At 40.5% G+C, this 25,778-nt stretch overlaps 2 long non-coding RNA genes across 2 annotated transcripts in view; one reads left to right on the top strand and one right to left on the bottom strand.

Moving 5' to 3' along the window:
• Positions 1 to 1,709, bottom strand: part of LOC308583820 — a 22,919-nt gene extending 21,210 nt beyond the window's left edge. Inside the window, exon 1 of the long non-coding RNA XR_014006425.1 lies at positions 1,562 to 1,709. This is a non-coding gene — a long non-coding RNA (uncharacterized lncRNA). The remainder of the gene's footprint in view (positions 1 to 1,561) is intronic.
• On the top strand, positions 1,595 to 24,659 carry LOC308583832. The gene is made up of 3 exons (XR_014006443.1): positions 1,595 to 1,718; positions 2,076 to 2,174; positions 24,305 to 24,659. It is a non-coding gene; the product is annotated as an uncharacterized lncRNA (long non-coding RNA).
• Positions 24,660 to 25,778: the final 1,119 nt, after the last annotated feature.

Here is a 25,778-nt window from a genome sequence, read left to right on the forward strand (position 1 = left end):
GGCTGATATTTCTGAGGAAAAATTCTGTCTTGCCTTTTTCTCAAAACACGTGTGTGTGTTTAATGTTCTCCTTTCTGCTTCAATGACTGCACAAAGTGCTATTATCTGTTTTCTCCCTGAGCATTAAAGCAATTCTTTAAGTGCTAGACCTGCCCAGAATGTTTCTCTGATCATTATGAGACTGTCAGTCGCGATTGTTTTTGGTAGCAATTTTATGATCGCCTAGCCATGTGGACTAAAAAACATGTTTTATTTAAAAGGAATGCGCTTTTGCATGGCGTAATGGGACTGGGATACAAATACCTCTCAATAGGACACATTCTTGTGAAATGATTTAGTGTCCCAGCTGGGATTTGGCTCCTAGAGAGGTTTCCAGATTTGTTGCTTACTGACGTTGGTTCATGTTTAGGGAAGAGAGAGCAATATTACCTTGTGAGAAAAGCCAGTTGAGGGCGAGGGGTGGAATGGGGGGACGGAGTGGGGAGAAAAATAGTCTTGATTTTCCCAACACTGGCTTGATGTATCACAAAGGACATATTAGGGAATAATATTGCTTTCCTCTCTGCTGCTCATTCTATAACAAGGCTTCCCAAATGTGGGTCTCCAGTTGGACTACAATTCCCATCATCCTTGACCACTGGTCTTTCTAGTTAGGGATGATGGGAACTGTAGTCCAAAAACAGCTGGAGAACCAAGTTTGGGAAACCCTGCTCTATAAGAACTAAGGAGACAGTTTGCTGGATCCATGAAAAGGAAGGGACTTCAAGTGGACTTCATACAATGACCGCCCAAAAAGGAGAAATGCATCTCACACACCCAAAAGAGGCCACAGATTAACAAGGGGGGAAATGTATGTGCTAATTTATATGAATTTTTTTTTGTAACCACTAGTCACCAATGGTAACCAAATTCTGTCCCATCTGTAAAATGGACCTCCCACCTGTGGTTGCACCAGCCTATCAAATGAATAAAATGCAAGCCATAAATTATAAACTAAACATATACTTATTTATATCTGCAAATATGCCATTATGGCTCACTGAATTGTATACCATGCAGGATTGTACAGTATCTTCAGCAGTAGGGACATGGGTGGCGCTGTGTCTAAACCATTGAGCCTCTTGGGCTTGCAGATCGGAAGGTCAGCAGTTTGAATCCCCATGATGGGGTCAGCTCCCATTGCTCTGCCCCAGCTCCTGCCAACCTAGCAGTTCAAAAGCACACCAGTGCAAGCAGATAAATAGGTACCGCTACAGCGGAAAGGTAAATGGCATTTCCGTGTGCTCTGGCTTCCATCATGGTGTTCCGCTGCGCCAGAAGTGGTTTAGTCCTGCTGGCCACATGACCCGAAAAGCTGTCTGTGGACAAACGCTGTCTCCCTCGGCCTAAAAGCGAGATGAGCACCGCAACCCCACAGTCGCCTTTAACAGGACTTAATTGCCCAGGGGCCCTTTACCTTTACCTTTTTACTGAACCAAAGAAGAACAAAGCAATTTGTAGATCCAACAATTGAAATGACCTCAGAGTTCCAAGTGGAGGTCCCAATCAGAGCAACACTTACGGTTCCTTACAGGCACTCTCTCTCCAAAAACATCTGATGGTAGAGCAGGAACCTGGACAAATCTGTAACTCTTGAAGCAGGCAAAACATCCAGGCCTCTTCCAAGCTCTCTGCCTTCTCCTCCAAGCTGGCTTCCGGAATTCTCCTACAAGAAAAAAGTTAGTGAGCATGCTCCACTGCTGTGGAGAAAAGGGGAGGGGTTCAGATTATGGGCCCTCTGTTGGCTTTTACAATGTCTCTTCCCTGCTCCTAATAAGGATTACAGCATGGGTTACCTATAGATGCAAATTTATAAATAATTGCTATGCTTTACAGGCTTTTGTTTATTTAAGCTGTTTATATACTGCTTACCTAGTGAATTTTCTAAGTAGTGTATATAATTTTTTTTAAAAAAAGCTTGCAGTAGATTTATCAATTGAAATTAAACAGAAAAACAGAAAATGTCCTTAAAATTGCCTGCTGAAATAGAAAGGTTCAATAGAAGTTCAACAAGGAGTCGTCTTGTCTAATCGCAGCAAGGAAGAAGTGCCACAGAATTCGGTCTACAATACTGAATGCACAGTTTCTGGTGCACTGGCCCGGCTTGGCCCAGTTCAACACCCTGAGATGAAATGGTAAGGTGCCACCTTTCCCTGGCCGCTCCCTCCCGCCCCTCCCCCGAACTTCTCTCCCATCTCTAGTGTAAATTAATAGACATTTAAATTAAAAAATCTTGATTATTATTCCTCCCTACCCATCTGTGCAAGTGATAGCCATTTGTTTGGTCCTGGAACACATACTTTCCTATGACTAATCATTGTATTATATGATCTGTCTCACCTCATGAGTTTACTCTTTCACTGGCTGAAACAGATTCCTTGCAGTTCGCAAAATAGAGTACATATGGGGCTGTATGTGACTTTGCCGTGCAACTATGTTATAGTGAGTGCCAAAAGGGGAGAAACATGTGGAAACAAAGCATGATTTTCAACTTGCAGAGTTAAATTTAAGTGAGCACATATGAGGGTAAGTGGCAGAACTGAAATATGACTAAGGGAGAGGGTGATATTTCAGAACTGGAAATCATGGAAATTTTGATCAGCGAGATGGAAACGGGGGTTTCAGCTACATTCTTCTAGAAAGAACCCAAGAAATCAAACAAAAACTTGGATGTGCTCAGAATAGCCGTGCGCATCACCCACAGAAATATACATACATTTTGTCTGGGTCAAAACACTGATGGGAAAATGTTAGGCTTTCAATTCCAGGCTCTGGAAGCACCCATGGTTCAAATGTGCATTTCTTTTCCAGGGGTGAAAATCCATCCTGCAAGTTTTAGGTAGATGCTGGCTGTTCATGGTGTTGACTGGCAGGACCCCTAAAATGTCATCAGAAAGCCTTCCTACCCCTCCAGTCCTAGACCTGCTTTGCACTTAGCAAAACATCCATATATAGATGTACAGTTATAGTAAGAGAGAGCAACAAATGAACGCATATGTCCATCACTATTCTTGCAACACTTTGAAATGGGGGAAGGGCAAGACTGAGCTAGTATTCAGTTCACTGAAATGACAGGTATATGTGTTCTGAAGATGGAAAGCAGGGACAAACTGTGAGCTCTCCTTTAATATTAGGTTTGTCTTAACCCTTAAAAATTGGTTAATTTTAGATTTCTTCATTTATTGTTGCAGCAAAGATTATTATTTTCTGTCCTATTGCACCTTTATTCTGCATCAATATGCTTAGGGATGGAAAAATAATTTGATTTATTGCACCTTTATTCTGCATTAATATGCTTAGGGATGGAAAAATAATTTGATTTAGTACACATTTAAAGGCAAATCTTTTTCTGCTTTTTGAAACAATATGTGAACTGAAACACAGCTGTCCTTTGAAAATTGCACATCTGAATTTCACAGTGCAGTTCTCCAACTAGTTTTTACAAAATAAATAAATAAATGCATATGTTAGGGAAAGCTGTACATAAATATGAAAATAAAATACAAACGTGCATTATATTAGGGTAAATTACTTGCAGAAATGTGTACATTAGTCAAAACTGCATATAAAAATGTGTGTGTTAGGAAAAACATCATGCTAAAATCTGTTGAATTTTCATGAGGGTTTTTTTAAACAATCTTGCAAAACATTGCAAAATGTGAAGAACGTAATTTAAAACTGGAAAAGATAGAAACTGAGACAGATCCACGCTCCATGTGCTGTTCACTGCTGTAAGGGCCTTTGGGTTAAAAAGCACCATATAACATACCTTAACATTTTTCAAAAAAGAAAAATCCTCCCTGCAAAAGACCATTAAATCAACAGTCTAAAATTATCTAACCATAACACTGCTTAAAGCACCAGCATCATCAGTCCTTCCTCTCAGGGAAGGTGCCAGGACCTGATCATTGTCCACAACCATTTTTTGCCCTTCTTTAACATGTATGCTGTAAAAGGGGGAAGAGTTTGAAGTTCATCCTCCTCCTTTCTTAAATAATTGGATCCATTCTGTGAGAGCTGAGCTTCTCGGTCATTCCCTTGTTTGTTTGAAATAAACTAACGCATTAATAAAATATTCTATATAATTTTTCAGTTGCCCACAAGAGTCTGAAAAGCTACACCCCCCCCCAGAAAGAAATAAAAGACCATTGTTAAAGAGATTATTTTGCGATAGCCTTCAAAGCATATGATGCAATTCCATCAACTTCAACTGCTCTTAAGGGAGACCCAAATTATGATGGTATAATTCACTTTCAAGAGGCCTGCTGATAGGGCTCATTAGTTTAATTCCACACATTGTGCTTATTGAATATATAAGTAATTTGCTACTCAATGAGCTGTGAACATTTGCTGGGCACCTTCCATCTCCTTTTTATTTTCCAGCCTAGACAAGTAGATCAGAAAAGAGCAGAACATATAAAAAAAAAATCTTAGAACATGCAAGTAAGCATGACTGGATTGGCTTTTGGCCTTATTTTTATCTACCATAATGTTTCTTCAAGCTTAGACATGTGTTTGCTCCACAGTTTGTCCTATTTATATGCCAAAGTTTCAAAGTTCAACTATTTTAGACTTCTGTGCATGGAAAAGAAGTGTGGCTGTTTTTGTTGTTGTTATTCTGCATTGGAAATAAGATACCCAATGATTTATTAAATGTGAAATAAAATAGAGACAATTTATCATCAACACTTGGAAACATCTGACTAATCCTTTCCCCCTGTAAATAAAATTTGCAAACTAAACATTCAAACCCAGATGAATATATTTACAGTATGAGGAATCATAGTTCTAAACTGTATTGATGTTTCAATGTGAATATTTTATACTGAAGTTCTACAATTTTCCTTTTTGAAAACAAAAATTCAGATTGTCAACAAAAAATAACTAAGGGTAAATAATAAGTGTTGCCTACTCCAGTGCTGTTGACTTCCAGCACTGGCAAAAGGTTCCATCAACTATATTTATCCTTGTAACGGTGAAATTGTACTGGTACAAAAGTCTACTTTTCACCAGTCTTGAAAGCAGACCTTGCACCAGAACAATAGATGCTACCATGTAATGATAGAGCTTATAAATTAGAGTTTATAAAGCTACCCCCTCAGTATTAATGAAATGGACTTGCCCTATAGTCACATGGTGTAGTCTAGTTTCAAAGGTGAAGTTGTTGCTCAAGTTTGTATAAGAAGTTGCTGAGCATATAAAGCTATTCCAAGCTTGTTGCTCATTACTTTAGCCTGTCTGTGGACCCAGAATCAACCAGTACTGGTCCACTGTTACTGGAATAAATATGCTGCAGAAGGGCATTTTCCTCTTGGGCGAATGGTGCCTTTCTTGTGGCTTAGGGCACAAGAGCAAAAGACACAAACCAGGACCAACAACAATAATTTATTTATACCCCACCCATCTGGCTAGGTTTCCACAGCCTCTCTGGGTGGCTTCCAGCAGAATATCAAAACATAATAAATATAGAAACACAATCCGCCATGTTCTTGCACTGTGCCATTAATTTCAAAGAGGCTTGAGCATTTCAGTGGTTTGTGCCCTAAACTTTTAGCCCTAGCAGAGAGTACGGAAGTAGGGGTATCCCAAGTGATAATCTTGTATTGGGATGCCATGGGAATTCCTCACAACACTTTCTTTGGATTGAGAACTGGGCTTCTATCTGTGTTCCCTTAGTAGCCTATAATGCTGATCAGATTTATAAAAAGCTATTTTGTGATGCTAGGTCCGCTTTCTGTGGTTAAATCCATGGCTATGCTATTTAACAACTGTTTTGAAAGCCTGCAGGAACATAAGCAGGTAACTCCAGTATCAAATGATTCCAAAAATAGCCTCTAACACAAGTTCCTAAAGCTTTTGCCTGATGTGCATAGAAAGATAATAAAACCACTGCTAATATATTTTCCACTTACATTTCAGTCAGGAATAGCAATCCTACTTGGGGCTTTTTCTGGTTTGAAGCAAATATCTCCATAGATTGTCTCCAAAATTAGTCTTACTAACATGGAAGTTGTGAAACATTTTCAACCCCTAGATTTGATAAATTCTCCCTTCAAATTTTACTAATTGATTTATTCACCCAAATTTTGACTGCTGCATTTTCCTTTCTATCTAAAGTTTCTGGCATCTCTGTTAATATCTGGAAGATCTATAGTAACTGACTTTATAATTGGATATACAGGTATCACACTGACTCAAAATGTATCTTAAAATCAGAAGGAAACCAAAATAATGAGGAAAGCATTACTCTTAAGATTTCATTTGTAGATGCTTTCAGTTACGTTAGCACTGGTTGGATATAAAAATAATACTAATAAATACGAGGAAGGGTGCTTAATGGGAGCAGCCATTGAGATAAAGGATTCCCTGGTGATCTACTGCAAATCAACCAGAGATCCAGTGCTTTGTTTCTGGGGGGACGCAGAAAATAAGGAGTGACTCTGATTAACAGGGGCCATTGGTGCATGTGTCATAGCCTGAATAAAAAGGAAACTGCATATCTTTGAACCTACATCACTTACGATTGCCATATTTTTTCTGTGCTTCTCCTACCAAGTAGAAGACAGATCTTCTTACTACAACCTTTGAGTACCCAGTTCTGTCCTGCATCTCCTGTTCAATATCTCCTGTTCAAAGTTGAAAACATTGAGATGTAAACCCGGTTCCATGACAAACTGTGGGTGTACTGCACAATGTAGTACTGCAGATTGGGGGAGCCAACAAGAAATGCCTGTCTAGAACTAATTGGTATTTTTTCGAGGGTGGGGGGGTTGTATATGTGCTAAACTTGTAATTCCATCTATTTATTGGCTTGCAGTAGGGATAAATTTGTGAATTCACAAAAGGGACATCGCAATCATGCGCCGCACTTTGCTGGCTTTGAAAGGCTTGTGAGTAACACTGAGCAATTAAGATGCCCTTTTTATAGCTCTTTCAAGTGTAATCAAGTGAATAATTGAATAAAACCGAATGAAGGCCACAGCAGGCCACCCACAAGTATGCTGGCTTTTCATAGCTGCTACAAACAGATGAGAAACTCAGGGTGGGGGAGGGCCATCTATTTCACAATGCTCCTTGTGCTGTATGGATTACGCAGTGAATTTGAGGCTTGGCTTTACGTTTCTGGATTCTTAACCACAAAGGTGGCAGCATCGTTGTTACTTATTTTATTTGCTGTTGCTCAGTAGTTTCTTAGGACTGTCTGCTCTAAATTACATTTGGTGATGTACTGCTCGCTTTTAGTGGCAGAAGCCTCCCAGGGTACACCTATCTCTTCACTGGTGGCACTGATTTGGGACAAGATCGTGGGCAAACTGGCAACAATGGCAATACTGCTTCCCCGCCAGTAGCATGCAGTGGTGCCAGAGAAGGCAACGGGAGCGGGAGCAGATAGACGGTGGTAGGAGCAGTGATGGCAGCAGGGCAAAGCAGTACGTACTTCCCATTTTGCCTCAGACTGGGAAACAGGACGCGTTCCCCCTGCCACAGCACTGGGCCTTTGGCTTGCCAAAAATTGCTAGACCGGTGGGTTCCCACAAGGTGAAAGCACTTTGCGCTTCATGGGCTGGCAAGCCAATCCAGGGAGTTGTTGTTATTACTATTGATTATTTTATTATTATTTATTATTATTGCTTATTAATAGTATTATGAGATGTATGTGGCCATGTCAATAAATATTCCCTGAGCAGCTTACAGCAAAACAATATCAAAAATATAATACATAGCAATTCAAACAACAACGAAAGACAAACAGCCTGCAGCCCTGATTCCCCCACAGGTGCTTTCTAAGTATTAACGATTAATGCAACACACCTTCAATATAACATGCATTTTGCACCTGGACCTTTGGACTATGCATATGAACAGTGTTGTTAACTTTTGAAAACATTCTTAAACAGCAAAATGTTATGGCAAAACCTCCTCTCTAGGTTATTAATGTGCTAATATAAAAAGCATAAGAGAGCCATTTCAAAATTGTATGTCAATCCTGTCCAATGAGATTTTTAAAATTTGATTATCACTTGGAGATAATTGGAACATAAGTATTAGGATCGCAGCTGAATAGAGTCTAATGTAACTTCAATAAAGTCTTTCAGCTTCAAATTAATGTGCTTTCTAGGAGGTAATGGCTTTCTATGAGGCAATTTATCTCTCCAATTAGTTTTAATAAGCACAATGACAAAGGTAAGATGAACTAGTTTACTGGGCCACCTGCTTTTGATGGGAGTCCACTGAAAGATTGCTTGGCCTCTATAATTCTCTGGGATCAACCCATAAACAGTGCTATAGACAGTTTGATTTTAATGATGTTTAGCAGTGATTTGGGGAGGCCTCTGTAATCCAAGAATCTTTGGTTACAGCGGAAACTTGTGATTACAAGTAAACATTATTTTACTGCTTTTTCATTAAAAACATTGGGTTGTATCCAGTGGTTGTGCAAGTGGAAGGCAGATTACACAACTGAGACGTCTTTCCCTGCTTTCCTCTGAAACCTACTGTACCACCCCTTGAAGAAAACCTTTCCAAACGGTCAGGTGGGGTTCCTGAAAAGTTTTTTGTGTTAAACAGGGCTGCAGTGTAAACACTTGGAATCAGGTGGAGGAATATTGCATCCGTAGAGCTCTGCTCATGCAACCATGCAATGCAGCCCTTTCCCATTTGAGTTGCCTAGTAAAATAGAGTATGTCTTGTGGCTGGAACATCATAAATTTCAAATATTTTTATTTGGGTCAGCATAAACAAAGGACTAACATAAACACTTTTGTTACTAGCTTAAATGTTAATAACATTTTGCACAAAATCAGCACAGTACCATCAAGAATCAGCAGGAAAACTACATATGTAAGAGGTGATCCTATCCAGGTCAAATTGCAGGTGCACAACCAGTGACCATGTGAATAAATGCTGTTGCAGCCATGCGCGTAGCTCCACATTAACAGTATAACCCATTTAAAACAGTGCAAGCATCAAATCACACACATTTGACCAATTACAGATAGGTAGCCGTGTTGGTCTGCCATAGTCAAAATAAAAAAATTCCTTCCAGTAGCACCTTAAAGACCAACTAAGTTAGTTCTTGGTATGAGCTTTCGTGTGCATGCACACGAAAGCTCATACCAAGAACTAACTTAGTTGGTCTTTAAGGTGCTACTGGAAGGAATTTTTTTATTTTGACATTTGACCAAATTAGTGGAGAATGCACAACCCACAGTACTCCATCAGCAATGTCCAGGTTTTTCAAAACAGGATTAATTTTCAACACACAAACAGTACATAGAAATGGTTCTTAGTGCCTCTTCATCACCTGTGGAAGAGACAGATTTGGGCTTGATCCTACCCAAGTTAAAGAACTTACATATTCCATTTATTTACATGAGAGAGTAAAGCTCATTTCCTCCAATTTCCTTCTTTAGGCAAGTAAATGACATTGAATAAATTGCTTCGGGCATAAATTAAAAAGTTAGGCTGGTTAATTTTAAATAAGGCTATAGATTACATCTTCCCCAAAATTATGTTGAAACATTTTTAGTAGTTTTCAGCTTCCCTTCCAGCCACAACAATGAAGCTTCTTAATGTGGCCACAGTTTGAGTGCTTTGCATAACTGGGCAGGCTTTGATTTCAGATTAATGCTTTTATCTCAAAGTCCTCCCTAATGAGTTACAGTATACCCATAATGAATAAAACCAAACACAGGTACATAAATTCTTTTCTCTTCCTCTCCCTACCTCCTGCATTTCTTTTACAGAGCTGGCTGGGGCATAAATGTCATATTGAGATACTCGCTGTGTTAAAAATTAGTTTCACTAATAGTTTCTTGCTGTGACATGTACAGCTGGAGCAAAAACACAATTGATTTTTCGCTGAACTTTTAATCGCTGAGCTAATTTAAAGCTGCATTTGCACAAAGTAGCCATGAAAGATGGGTAAATTGGGCCCAGATTTTTATTTATTTATTGTAAATTCTCATTTACATAAAACCATAGAATTGTAGAGTTGGAAGGGGCCCAAGGGTCATCTAGTCCAACCCCCTGCAAGACAACAATCCTGCCCACAGTCTTCCCTGAGGTGGGTATCAAGTCCCTATAACTGACAGCACTAAATTGATTTCATTTATTTTAATCTATATAATACAGTATATGCAAAGCAGGATTGCCCGTAGGATTTAAAATATGTACACATCTGATCTTTTCCATTATGTATTTAATGGGCCTGCATGAGACACAAATGACTTTTGTCTGAATTCATTTAGATGCCATTGGCTTTCCAATTTTGCATGCTCGGCTGACCTTCTATACTTTTCCCATGCAATCTATATATTGAAAACAATCAGGACATATCACAGAGAGCACTCCCATGTATACAGCTTGTACACACTTGATTGAAACATAGAAGTTAGGAGTGATAATTAGTTGAAGCTTGCCTGGAAATGATTAGAAAAATATTTCGTGGTCAGGAATAAGGAGGGCTACAGCAAAATGTTGCAGTATGGAGAGCTCCTTCCGGGGTTCTAACTGGGCAGCCATGTCTTTTTCCAGGACGCTCCATTCCATTCTTCTTTTCCACCCACTGACCAGTCACATTTCATGCCTACTGCATATGCTAATACATCTCTATTTTGTGTTGATGGTGCTACTGTACTTGTGTTTCACAAGGATCAGCAGTCAGAAAAGTAGAGAACTTCTGAGAAAGCAAACCAGGCTGGATCTAGACACATCAAAAAAAGTTTCAGGGCAACAGGTTGTAAGCCTCATAATGGGAAATCATGTTGCTGAAAGATGGAACTCCACAGCGCCATCGCAGTGTTATAACACATTTAAAACACTTTTTATTTACTAATGTAGATTAGTCCCCATTGAAGGTTTCTTCATGTTTCTTTTTTAATATTTCTGTCAGAGATAGGTTGGTTTTTTTAAGATGCTCTGGTGTATGACTAGAATCTAGCTTTAAGGGTGGGAAGTTACTTGAAAATGAAAAATCTGAGGAGTTTTTCCCCCTTAAATGATACCCTTTAGGTCTTCCCCTGGCATCTCTGAACCTCTGAAACCCCCCTCCCCTCCCCATCCTAACTCACACACCACACTTCATTTAACTATGGGTTAAAGTGAAGTACAAACAAGGCCACTGAACGCAAGCACCTTTTTTTGCTTAGTTTTCCTGTTCTGTCCAGTCACTTAATTCTTTGCATTTTTACATCTTTTTAAACAGAAATCTGCTGTTTAGTACTTTAAAAAAAGCAAAAAAAACCCCACATATTGTTCCCAGCATTGTGAGCAGCTTTTCCAGGCAGGGGAAACCAGAAGAGGTTGTGTATATGTGTGTGTTTTTTATGACTGAGTAAAACAGAATTCCCTGTGGGCTGGTCTGCTTTTCTTCCATTGTTCCCCTTAGCATTTTCTTGAAATGTTTCACTCACTAATTTACTCTCCAGCACATTTATAGCTTTTTATATTTAGGATTGTGTGCACTGTATGTATGAGAGACCTGCTTTTTCTGCTTCCTGTCTACAGTTTCCATGTATTGACTCTGGTATATTCTCGTGTGGGTTGTTTGTGATGCATGCAGCTTTAAAATGGCTGGAGAGCGAGTGTGGGGTTTCTCCCTACTGCTAGACAAGAATGAACCGGCTGCAAGATTTCAATTACCGTATAGGTGCTTTCCCCCATAATAAATTTTGAAAATGTACCCTGGAGAGGCCAGGTTCACTTAATGTTCCATTTACACCCTGGTTTTGGCCAGGAGGATCACCATTCCAAGGATTAGCAGTCGCTAATTTAAAAACAAACAAACTAGACACATTAATTCCCACCACACAATTCAGATAATGTCTAGTTTGGCCCAAGAGTCCCAGCGTAAATGAATATAATAGCTGAGAGGCTTTTTCAGTTACCATGCAGTGGGGCTTCCATTCAAAATGCAGCACTTTAGCATCTGTGGGATTGTCCCTGTTCCAGTTCCTGAGACTGCACACACACGATTAGATGTTGCTCTCATAGGACCATCATCTGTGCAAGTAAGATGGGGAATGAAAAGGACCGCTCTGAATTGCAAGTTTATGTTGGTCACTTCTGTGCAGGAACCTGTGCCAGACACCTCCCATTCCCTAAGACTTTCCACAAGCTCCGAGTATGCGGCTGCTTCAGCAGTCCCACCAGTCAGCTTAAATAGACATGTGGAGAAACACAAACCACAGAATAGTTGCTCAGTGGATCAGTGCTCACTGGATAGTGTAGCTGCTGCTGAATCCACTAGCAAGATTCCCACTACAGTGGACGCTCGGGTTGCGAACGTGATCCGTGCGGGATGCACGTTTGCAACCCGCAGCGTTTGCAACCCGCGTCTGCGCATGCACGGGTTGCGATTCGGCGCTTCTGCTCATGCGCAAAGCACAATTTAGCACTTCTGCACATGTGCGACCACCGAAACCCAGAAGTAACCCGTTTCGATACTTCCGGGTTTTGGCAGTCCATAACCCGGAAAAAACACAACCTAAAGCGGCTGTAACCTGAGGTATGACTGTAGTATGAAAATTTTTCACTGGAAATTATTTGCCGATGAAGACTTTATTCCGAAACATTGAACTATTCCGGACACACTGTCCTCTTGAGACTTCCTTTTAATATTTCTGATAGATGTCTTCCTTTGAAACTTTTACAGGACGTCTTCCTTTGAGAGACAGCTTGGCGTTCCTCGCCATTCATTGACTTGTTTGACGCCTCATTCGACTCTTATATATACAACAACTTACAGTCACTTGTATATTTTGTGAGATGTACTGTATGATATATACATTATTTTGAAGTGGTATATTTTGAATGACATTGTAATTATATATCCACTACCAGTTATTAGCCAGCGTGTTGCGTTTGCATTTTTGTTGATAGCTTAAATAGACCTGGCATCAGTTGCACAGACATGGACAGACATGGTGGGGCTCTCCCCTTTTTTGCTTCCACCGTTCCCCTTTCTGAACTGCCAAGCCAGAGAAATTTAAACAGTGGTTTGTGGCTTGGCAAACGAAGCCTCTGAAGTGAAAATGGAAAGAAAACCCCCAGGTGTGTGTGTGTTCTTGTCTCTTGAGAGAAGTGCTATTGATAGGTCTGGATTGCAGACATAGCCACTGCTTCAAAGCTGCATAGCATAGATACCCCAAGTCACACATAGGACTCCCGTATGGGAGAGCTTCCTCATTCCCTTAAATGGAAGAGGACATTCTGTGTCTGGAAGGGGATGAATCTCCACTGAACTTGAATGAGAAAGCTCTTGAATAGACTGCTGAAGGTACATGTAACACTGCTGAATGGCTTGATAAAGCCTAGTTAGGACCAAGTCACTCAGCATAGAGCTAGAAGGCTAGAAAACCTGTTCTGCTGGAGAGTTGAATAATATTTATGGGCTCTTATCACCTTATATGAAGTACGGTAAACAAATTATGCATAGGTAAAGGTAAAGGATAAAAGGACTCCTGACCATTAGTTCCAGTCATGACCGACTCTGGGGTTGTGGCGCTCATCTCGCTTTATTGGCCGAGGGAGCCAGTGTACAGCTTCTGGGTCATGTGGCCAGCATAACTAAGCCACTTCTGGAGAACCAGAGCAGAGCACGGAAACGCCGTTTACCTTCCCGCCGGAGCGGTACCTATTTATCTACTTGCACTTTGACGTGCTTTCAAACTGCTAGGTTGGCAGGAGCAGGGACTGAGCAACGGGAGCTCACACCGTTGCAGGGATTCAAACCACCGACCTTCTGATCGGCAAGTCCTAGGCTCTGTGGTTTAACCCACAGCGCCACCCGCATCCCTTAAAACTAAGTTTTAAAACTTAAAACTAAATTATGCATAGACATGGTTAATTATCAAGGGGGATGGGAAATCAGTCCACATCTTTTTCTCACAGATGTGTTTGGAGGCCCACAAAGTAGCACCCTTCAAGCTGCAAATGATAATTCTGCTGTTTGATGAGGTCTTGTTACTTTGGGACTAAAGCTATTTGCAAAGAAGCAACTCTAAGGTCTCTAGCACTTTTGTGGATTAGAGGACTGGGCCAACCACAAAGTTTGTAAGCCAGAAAGGTCTAACCTTGCTCTTTGGATTTGAGTTTCACATTGTATATGTGTTGAACAAATTACATACACATTTAGCTCTATATGAGCAATTACTATATTGCTTTATATAATTATGGTTCCAACTAAGGGAATTTGCAAGTTTTAGTCCAGCTAAGCCCCATAGGAACCATACAGGAAGGGCCAGCACAAGGAACCACTCAGTCAGGATCAGAGCCTTTTATCAGTTGAAGGTTATTGTACAAGACCTGATAGCTGCTGCTTTTTGGCATGTATGCATGGAGAGAAACAGCTGATAGAATAACGCCTCTATGCATATCCATGGTGCGACTGCACTTGGAATGCAGTGTGCAGAAAGGGGCAGCCAAAATGATCAAAGTTTTTGGGCAACTCCCCTATGAGGAAAAGTTACAACATTGGGAGTGTTTTAGTTTGCTTGAGGCAGCTTACCAAAACATAGCTAATCAAAACTAAACTGAAAAAAATCAGTATAAAATGGCTGAAATTAAAACCACATAATTAATTTCACTTCCAAATCCTAACTAGAACAAAAAGACCTTACTTTCTGGAAATGAAAAAACCAACAACCCCTCAGCAAGGGAGAACATTGTTCTACCTTTCCAGAAGGACAATCCAAAGCTAAAACAGCCCCCCTTCTCTGCTCTCCAGAGAAGGAAGGAATCAGTGTGGCCAGGGGTCCTACTTTACCAAGGACAGGCCTATTTGAGGCGCCCTCTGTTTGGGAACTGTCGATTCCGAATCTGGATTAAAGAGAAGGAACCATAAAAAAGGGAAAGCAGCCATCTCCTCTCTACAGTTAGCAGCAGCAGACTGAGCAGGTACACAAGTCAACTGGGCTTTTTTCCTTTAAAGTGAGGTATATGAATATATAGTTGTTTTAAATTTGTATTTATACATATGCATTCTATACAAATGTTATGCAAATTGGTGCTCCCTTTTGCCCTTTTTTAAAGCAATGCATACCTGGTCACCTGAGAAGGAATGGCGAATAAGCCTTGCCAGAATAACTTAATTGCCAGGGAAGTACCTTGAATTGACACAGCCACTGACATAGGCTGTGTACGCATTGCTGTCTCCTCCAGCTCCAGTATGCCCCCACTGTTGGTTTTTTAAGCCAATTACACACGACATTAGCTACAATCCATGTATGTAGCCTGATGTTTCTTGAGAAATACTGGTGTTTGGTGCAATTTCCCTCAAATGGGCTTCCATCCAATTTGAAAATGGAAGCTGTGGCTCTTCTGAGGTGTGTACATTTGAGACAGCTGTTGTGCAGGCACAGATGCCAGCACATGTGCAGAAGATACCTTTTACTGAACAGGAGTTATGGGGAGTTGCAGGCGTGGTGAGAAAAATCAGGTACAGTGGTACCTCTGGTTGCGAACAGGATCCATTCCGGAGGCCCATTCGCAATATGAAAAGAACACAACCCGCAGCAGCACCGCTTCTGTGCATGCGTGTGACAGCATTTTGTGTGTCTGTGCATGTGCGAGCGGCGAAACCCGGAAGCAACCCTTTCCGGTACTTCTGGGTCACTGTGGGACTCAACCTGAAAAAAACGTAACATGAAGCAAACGTAACATGAGGTATGACTGTAATGCGCATCATGTGATGCCTTCCCAAACCTTCTCTGGTGTGTACAGCAACATAAAAATGTGGCTTGAAACACAGCAGGGGAAACGACTTCACTGGGTTTTAAGCTACTAATGTGTAAATGGCCATGTGTACGTTGGCCTCTTGACCTTGCTTGTTGGTCTTATTTTGGTGAGGTTAGTCTTCTATTATCACAGGGAGGGGTTAATTATGCTTCATTTCTTTTTCGTTTTTTAAGCAAACTGTTTTCTGTCACTGCTAGGACCAATTACCTAATGACATAATACACTCAGCAATTTTTCTTAAACTTACATACACATAGAACCGTATTACTAAATCTGGCCCGGTCTTCGTTAAACGTTTTGGAGAGAAAAAGGAGACTGCACGTATTGTGTTCCAGACATTACAGCAATTGTTTAGTATATATTTGGTGTAGACAAAGTTTTTTAGCCTTGATTATATTCCTAACAGTAGTGCCAACATTCAACCACTTTTGAACTATGAGACTGTGGGCATGCATGGATTTAAACAAGTAGTTTCCTATCTTCAGGTTCTCCCACTTCATATTTAGATATAATTGCCCATGGTTTTAAGTGCCAGACATACACTGAAATGTGAACTTAAAACATATGCTTATTTTGCACATTACACAGTAGGGTGGTGGTTGTTTTTTTTAGAACATTTGAATCAAGGAACTCCTTTGAAACTCTCTCCACAGGCTTTCTAATTTAGATTCTATTGTATTCGTATAACAGCTTTTTAGTGTGTATAATGGGAACCTGAATATCCAAATTTAGTTGTCCAAATCTTTTCCAAATTCATTGAACCCCCCTTTATAGTTTTCAGTGCCTGTAAAATTCCATGTAAATAGCACTTTATCCAGATGTCCAACTCTGGGCTCTGCACTCCAAATTACAAATGATGCAAATCAAGCATTTTTGTATAATTAGCTATTAATAATTATACAAAAATGGGGCAGGTAACTAGGCAGGACACTGAAGTCACACTTTTGCCCCAGGTTTATCAATGAGCAAATGTTTTTAAGGCACCAACAAATAACCATGCAGAAGCTTTATATACATCTGCCTGCTAACATGAGGTATTGTTTTTAATGCATATCATTATATCAACTTTAGCTGCTGGGTAATGCTGTCTTATGGGAATCAGATGTGGGGAGAATGCTTTTTTCAGCACCCCAATAAAACTGTTATAACTGATGCAGACAAACAACCGAGTTACTGAACCTTTCTCCAGAACGCTCACAAGTATATAACTGTACAAATCTTCAAAATCACAACCCAGGCAGCTGAAATATGAAAATGCAACTCTACCAAGATCCCTCAGGGTACTTTTTGTCTTATCACACTCCACTAAAGGTCAGCTTGGTATTATTCATCTGCCACAAGTGGCTAGACTTCACAACTCACACTCTTTGAGATGTCCTGGAAAATCAAACTATGAAAACATTCCAAGAGCTTCCCTGGGATTATACAGTCTATTGAAATTTGGTTTTGGACACGGCATAGGGCTTAGCATATGAATAATCAAGTGTGCCCCATAAATGTCAAAGCTCCAGTCTGGGGGCCGTCTACCTAAGCTACAGTGTTTCACATAAAAATCTGTCCCATGCAGCTTCTTATTCCATAAATATGTAAATAATTGTTAGCCAGGTCCTAAATGTCATCTCCCAGGGTTATTAGTGCTCCAAGAGTCACAGCCAACCTCAGTCTAGGGCTTTAGATGCTCTTTGCTCACAGAGGCTGGAGACTAGCTTTAGGCAGCCTGGTGCTCAACAGATGGCTTGGATTATGACTCCCATCAGCCTCAGTCAGCAGTGCAAGGCTGGAAAAAGGCTTGACGATCTACCCATTCCAGAGGAGGGCTAGTAGTGGTGCATGCATGCCTCTCTATCGAAACCAGTGGTGCAGATAGATAATTCTGAGCTTAGTGGCCCCCCTCTGGATGGTAATGTGCAGTGACACCCGGTAACCACTGGAGCTTGTGGGACAGTGGACAAAGCAGTTGGGACAGGTAGAGCCACTAGATAAAGAAATAAGTTCACTGTCTTTCCTAGTACGGGCTCCTGTGTAGCTCTGTATAGCATTTTTTATATAATGAATGCAGATTTATGCACAAAATAATATCTAGCCTACTCCCAATCACTGCTCTCTGGCTCATTATATAAAAAAGTAAAACCAATATATAGTTTACTGTTTGCATTCATTCCAATCATATTTCTAATCACAAACTCAAGGATTCGGTGAATTTCAGCCTAATGTTCTGATTCAAAACTAATTTTGATTATGGCATCCCCCATTCATCTTGTTCTTAAAAGGCCTTGCAAGACCTACTTGAAATACCTGAGCTAACAACCATCTCATGTTTAGAGAACAAAACCTTACACTGAAAACAAGCAGTTCAGGTTTTGTAAGGCTTATTGAAACTAGGTTACAGAAAAGCTGTCTGGATAAGTTTACTTTGATCTATCAAGTTCAGATTTTTCAACTACCAGTAAAATTGTTTTAGCAACCTAGCCTGAAGAGAAACTGACCTTCAGATCCAGAAATTGACAAAAGACAAAGGCAACAATGGAAGATCAGATTTGAAAGTGGGAGAGTGATCAGTTTTACATTTAGGAGCTTCCTTTCTAATTTGCTTGTTTTGTTAGTTTTATTTGAAAATATATACACCACTTTCCTACAAAATATAATACTCCAAGTAGTTTTATAGCAAAAAATGGATTCACTTAGTAGGTCAGTAGAGGTTGTAAGGTGCTTTGGGTTATCCTGAGCAAGATAAAGTAACTAACAAATGTAATTATTAATACTTCGTTTCTGCTTTCACACTGAATATTGAGGGAACCAGCATGGAAAACAAACAGTTCTCCCCTCCCCTATGCCAGTGCACCACTCCAAATCCCCACACCTCTCTGACTGCTATTAGAAAAATAAAAACAAAACTTGGCAGCTCCAATCATGGAACTGCCAAGCTAGAAATCTAGGTTGGCTCTCATGGTCAGAATTGCTGGCATCAATGCTTAAGGCCCAAAACAGTTCAGGGCCACATTGGTTGCACCTGCATGACTCTGCCCATCATCTTAGGTTCTGTTTGTGTGCACACAGGGTGACATCAGTTAGGCTGGCAACTCCCTGAGATACAGCCTTCTCTGTGGTGATCCTACACCTGTGGAATTCTCTTGTAGTTGACATTCACTTGGCTCCTTCAGTTCTGGCATTCTAGAAGGCCATAAAAATGTATCTTACTATTTACAATAAGAGAATTTTGGCAGTCTAGCTCAGTAGCTCCCAAGGGTCTATTTGTCCGCATCCACCCAGTTCTTCATACTCTGCCTGAGCTTCTGTTGTTTTCATTTCTGTCTATAGATTGCTTTGTGAAGGATTGGTCTTGAAAAGTGACTAATAAGTAACTGGAATAAGTAAATAAATAAATCCACAAGCCCTACATAAAGGAGAGTGAAACCTGCCTGAGTGTGGCAGGTTTGGGGCAAATGATAACATTTGTTCTCTTCAGTGATCACTGCCAGTAATTGGAAGCTGAACACAACGAGGGGTATGTGAGATAACGATCATGTTGATACATAGTACTTTTGGGTGCCATGTCAGTATTAATAATGACATGTATAATTGCATGCCCCAGATAATAATGGGCAAATTAATTTTAGTGCCGTGTGCTATTTAAGTTAAAGTAATATGTTTGAAAGCATTGCCTCTAAATTTCAAGTTCATAATATTATTGTTCTAGCTAAAGGCCATGACATACTTGTATTAGGCAACAATATTAATAAATTAAGAGCATAGGAAAAGCCCGCCAGGTCAGGACAATGGCCCCAAAGGCCCACCCATTCTCCCACCAAAAAACAGTGGTACCTTGGGTTAAGTACTTAATTCGTTCTGGAGGTCCATTCTTAAGCTGAAACTGTTCTTAACCTGAAGCACCACTTTAGCTAATGGGGCCTCCCGCTGCCACCGCGCCGCCAGGGCACAATTTCTGTTCTCATCCTGAAGCAAAGTTCCTAACCCAAGGTACTATTTCTGGGTTAGCTGAGTCTGTAACCTGAAGTGTCTGTAACCCTAGGTACTACTGTACTTTCCCCAGTGCCACACAAGATATTGCCCTGAAAAAAGTGCTTTATCAGAGTGAGAGTGAGGAGTGGGTCATGTGACTTCCCCGGGTGCGCGTCCCGGAAGATGCGCATCCCAGTTTTGAGTCTGAAATAGTTGGATGGTATATATACTGCCTTGGTATTTTCCAGAAAGGCAGTGCAATACTATTTAAACTAGCAAACAAATAACTGATCTACTTTGAAGACCAAATCTAGTCCTCTTGGAAAGCTGCACTAACAGCACACTTTCTGTTTTATTGCACATTTCCCAGAGCACAGTCTTTTCTTTGTCCCATCTCAGTAGCCTGACAGTAGCATATCCCAAGCACTTCCAGCCCTGCTCTGCTGTGCTTCGGACACTCTGTGATATGCATTTCTACTTGGCATCTTTTGTAGCTGAAAGCGACACGCTAACTCTCATGCTTTTTAGAAGGCTTAATGTGCATGCTGTTATAAAAGGAAAGTCAGAAATGGGTCCAACTGCTAGTCATGGGTCCACAGACACTGCTTTTTTGGACAGATGACAATACATTTGTGGTTAGGAGGTATCGTTTCTGCTAATTTATGGCTTTAAAAAGGCTAGACGTGTGAATGTAAGCTCCAGAAACAGCGAAAGTATCACATATACTGTTATTTGTCTTAAATTATCCTCCTGAAATAGATGTAGTGAGAGACTTTTGTGGTATCCTGCTTTGTATGTATGAATCAGAAAAGAGCACAAATATCTTGGGGGATAGACTGTAGTGGGAGACATGAATGAATCAATGGATGGTCATGGTCACCACAGGTGGTCTCTCCTTGTGGTGGTTTGGATTCACAGGGGGAGGAATGACTCATTGGCTGGTGGTGGGAGGAATGTGAGAGTGCAGGAAGACATTGTGGGCATGCCCATACCACAAGTGGCATAGTGTTTGGGTCTGTTTGCTGTTGGCTTAGGTAACCACAGTAAATTACTATGATGATTTTTTAAAAAACCTATATCTGGCAGCTGCAGATATTTAATTTAGAGAATACTGTTCAGGGTAAAATGGAAATGCAGAAAGCATATTTTATTCTCTTAGACATTAAACCTCACAATAAGAAAATGTCTATTACAGTGGTACCTCAGGTTACATATGCTTCAGGTTACAGACTCCGCTAACCCAGAAATAGTACCTCGGGTTAAGAACTTTGCTTCAGGATGAGAACAGAAATCGTGCTCTGGTGGCGCAGCAGCAGCTGGAGGCCCCATTAGCTTAAGTGGTACTTCAGGTTAAGAACAGTTTCAGGTTAAAAACGGACCTCCGGAACGAATTAAGTACTTAACCTGAGGTACCACTGTATCAATATTTTAATCCTCTATAGCACTGCCCACTTACGTAGCATAAAAGACCACAGGACTCTGCAAAGCATACATACATACATGCAAATGAGACATAGACACACTTACTCAATATTTTAATGCATGGATCCTTCATCTACCAGGTGGTAATTCCGATTTCAACAGGGAATCTGAATAGATAAAAATCATGGCTATTTGAATACATGGATTTTCAGCTCAGTCAGATCACAGTTAATCTATTCTTACTTAAAACATTTATGCTGATTTTGGTGTGGTTTCAGGTACAATGTAAATGCACAAAATGCTTATTTTGCTCTGACAATATGGCAGCATTTCAAAAGGAAGCCAAATCCAGCTGGCCCGAAGCAAATAGTTTCATTGGATATGGCAGTGATCACTGATGTTGGATGGAAGTATTAGATGTTGGCCAAGAAATTGTAATTCTTTTAAAACTTAAATAACAAACAAGATAATCCCTAAAGGCAACCTATCCTGGCAGCAGTGAAGGGGGAATGTGACAGCCACTCCAAGCTGTCACCATCTTTTCCTTTTCCAGCATTCAGCTTTTGAGCAGTTTAGCTGTAACCTAATTGGTTTGCTGAAACTCTTTATGTGCTCATGTCGTTCTGAGGCTTCCACTTTCATGCAATGTATCCAATTGGGAAAACCACAAGACCTTGGTCATCATTAGCTTCTGTGGCAACAAAAATCAATAGTACAAAGTTATTGTTAATCCCTCCACTGTACAAAACAGCACTAGCTCTGTAACCATATTTGTGCATATTTCACTCTCCTGTAATTAAAATATCATGGAAGAATGTCAGGATCAAATCTATACCGCCAAGACATCAGATGCTGTAAGGTTTAGCTGGCAATGCCTTATAACCTTATTTTCTAATTCTTGTTGGTTGCAATTAATAATCCTGTCACTGTAGTTGATGATATTAAACAAATAATATCTCAGTCCGAGATAACCACAAGATGTTTTTGCCCACTGATGTCCAGTGTCCAAATCTTATTTGCTCTGAAAGTTATGAACCATTGCACATAATGGAAGGAAACAATGATACTGATAATGTACTTTGTGATTGCTTTTAGAGTGATATCCCTTTAATATTTGTATGCTCTGAGGCCAGTTCAGCTGATACTTCAGACATCTGAACAGACCCAGTAGGTGCACCTGGTATGCTGGCCTGCCTCTGCCATCCACAAAGGCATGGCCCAGTCACTGGAGCCAAAATCGTGTAATTAATACCCAGAGCTTTTTTCTGTTGAACTGACCAAGGGGTTTTGTCCTACATGCATAAGACCAAACATAAGTGAAACCCTGTTTGGTCAGGCCTAAGGCCCGCCTAGTCCAGCATTCTGTTCTCACAGCAGCAAACTAGGTGCCTATGGGAGGCCCACAAAGAGGAACTGGGGCAACAACACTATCCCTATCTGCAATTCCCAGCATCTGGTATTCAGAAGTATAGTACCTCCAACAGTGGCGGTAGAATTATGTGTGCAGATCAATTTGCCCCATTTAGACAGGCTGTGGAAAGAGGAGGTTAGGCCAGCATGGCAGCTCCAAATATAGGGCTGTACTGGACCTTAGAGTATTGTTAAAAACAAACAAACCAATAAACCACGGCTTCTAGCAAGCCAAATGCTCTGTCAAGGTCTCTATCACATAAAGCAAACATAGTGGTACCTCGGGTTAAGAACTTAATTCGTTCTGGAGGTCCGTTGTTAACCTGAAACTATTCTTAACCTGAGGTACCACTTTAGCTAATGGGGCCTCCCGCTGCCTCCGTGCCGCCAGAGCACGATTTCTGTTCTCATCCTGAAGCAAAGTTCTTAATCCAAAGTACTATTTCTGGGTTAGCGGAGTCTGTAACCCAAGGTACCACTGTAAGCTTCTACATTGCTTGCTAATCAAATAACTGGCAATATTCTATTGTTGCAACATATAATAGCATTTATTTAGAAACAACTGATTTCTTCTTTGAAAGATACAGTTATCTTTCATACAATAAACTCTGCTGCATAGGATGTGACCTCATTCTGAAAATGTTCAGAACAGCAGAGGAATAATCCCAAACATGCTTATGTGCTGCTTTCAAATGTTGAAGGATAGTTAAATTCCTTATTGTCACTGGAATTCTGCTATAAACTATGCAGTAGAAGGTTGAACAGACATACAGTTGCATCTCATTACCATACAAGCTTACTATGGACAAAAATGTATAATAATTAGCCTAGATAACAATGACAACAGGCAATTAATCACAGTATGGACATATGCCAGAACTGAGAAGACAGACTTTTACGCAGTCCTTAGCTCTGGAATCATCATGGTCACATATTTAGCCTATGGGAAGTTGGACAAAGGAAAACCCAGTCCAATAATGACTCATTCGTGTCAAGAAGGGTTTTGAACCATGTCCCAGGGCCAGAAACTTATTTGATATGCACATATACAAGCTGTTGATGAAAGCTAAGGTTTAAAATGCACGTAACTATTTATCTGAACTGATTTTAAGCCTGGAGGGCTTTAAATATGCATCTTAAAGTATTTGCAAGGGCAGCATAACATCATAGTTCTAGAAACTCTGATATTATATAGATCTATAATACCATTATTATAAATGGTATTATATAAACTCTGGTTCTATCCTCTCAAGGGTATATCTTCAATGCAACAAAACTTGGTTTTGAGCTGTTAGAATCATAGAATTGCTGTGCTATAATGGGGGTGGGAACCTGCAGTTCTCCAGATGTTGGACTACAACTCTCAGCGATCCTGACCATTGGCTATATGCTAACTGGGGCTGATGTGAGTTGGAGTGCAACAACATCTGGAGGATCACAGGTTCTCCTCCCCTGTGCACCTCCTGTTTAAGTCCCACCTTAATTGTCATTACTTCCCTCTGGGGGGTCCCTAGAAATGAAGAGACCAGTAGAATGTAAAGAAGCTATTTGTACAGAGGTTGTGGGATCACATCTATCTGCAACTGCTAATTCCACTGCTGTTTGTTTAACACAGCATATGTTCTGGAAAAGTCTGTGTGTATAGTGTATACAGTTAAAGCCAATTTAGGCCAGGTATTTTCTAGTAAATGTATCAAAATAATTACTTATTTCATAATGCTTTCCCACTCAACAGACATGCAAAAGAGGAAATACTGTGCTGGACAATCAAGAGGCAAGCTTTTCCACCACCACCACACCTGCCCCTGCTTCTAAGAAGGAACTGCTCCTGTTCTGACATCCTTTGCCCCTGTTGTTTTTAATGTTTATATATATCTATTTTAAAATGTGTGTTTTATTTTTGTTGTTGCTGTTGCTTGACTTACCTTTTGCATTATCCTTTGTGAGTTGCCTTGGGGTCTATTTTGGCTGAAGGAAAGCATAGAAGTAAAATGTAGTATAACATGCTTTGGGCATATACCCAAGATGGGACAGGGTTGAATGCGTGTTGTTGTTTTTATCCTGCCTAGAAGAAAACTAAGCAGAAAGAGTTTTGATAAAGGATTCAAAAGTTTTGTCCTGTACTGAGGAAAACAAATACATTCAGACTCATCATAGTTTAAGCTGACAGTACACATTCTGAAAATATGAATTATTTTTAGATAGATAGGAGGAAAGAACCAATACAAACAGACAAATCAAAAGAGATTCACTCTCTCAATTTTCCAGTGACTTCTGGTGCAAGGAATGGAATTAGGCAGCTACCTGGATTGCAGTGGTTAGAGATGGGGTTGAGGTAAGAGGCATAGGACCACTGACACTCTTTCAGCTGAGACATGCATTAAAAGAAAATAAGGGCCTTGTACTTACCCCTGAGGAGCCTATGCCCACCCCTGATGTTGCTGCACTCCAGCTCCCATCATCCTCCTAGCCAGGAGCATAGGAAGGGGGGGCAGTCCACCCAGGGTGCCATCATGGAGGGGGGTGACAAATTATCAAGGAACAATTACTGCCCTACTAGGGCGGTTCATAAAAAACTTTATTTTTGAAAATGCCTGCTCCAAAGGTCTACACCAGGGATTATATAGCTATATCTGAAATTTCATGCATATCAGTTAATATCTTGACCCTCCTCCACAAAAATAACTGTTTACTTGGCCGTTTTCATATGCCATGAAGGCTGAAATTTCAATTCAGTGGAGCCAAAACACAATCCATCCTGTAGATTTAAGTATCTGTCCACAGTCGCCTACTTGTTATCAGGGCCCCAGAATCCACATTCCTTTGTAAGAAAATATGAAATAACATAAAACTATTTTTGCAGGCAAAAAATAAAAAAAGTGGGGTGACAAGAAATTTTCTGCACCGGGTACCACCTGACCTTCCTACGCCTCTGCCCCAGCCAGGGATGTTGGAAGTTGTAGTCTAGCAAACAACATGGTGGGGGGTACAGGTTCCCTACCCTTACCTGAGAGACAAGTGCTCCATGATATGAAATCATTATTTATACTGTTTCCTCTTGCTAAAAATATTTGCTTTAGACTAAAGTTTAGAGTGTGGGGGGGGGGAATCCTAAACATATTTATAATCCAATAATTTATGGGGGGTAGCCATGTTAGTCTCTTCCAGCGAAGTCTCTTGTGGTGCCCTAAAGACTAACAGATTTACAG

Source organism: Podarcis bocagei (genome assembly GCF_964188305.1).
Source record: "Podarcis bocagei genome assembly, chromosome: 3".
In the NCBI taxonomy this organism is placed as follows: Eukaryota; Metazoa; Chordata; class Lepidosauria; order Squamata; family Lacertidae; genus Podarcis; species Podarcis bocagei.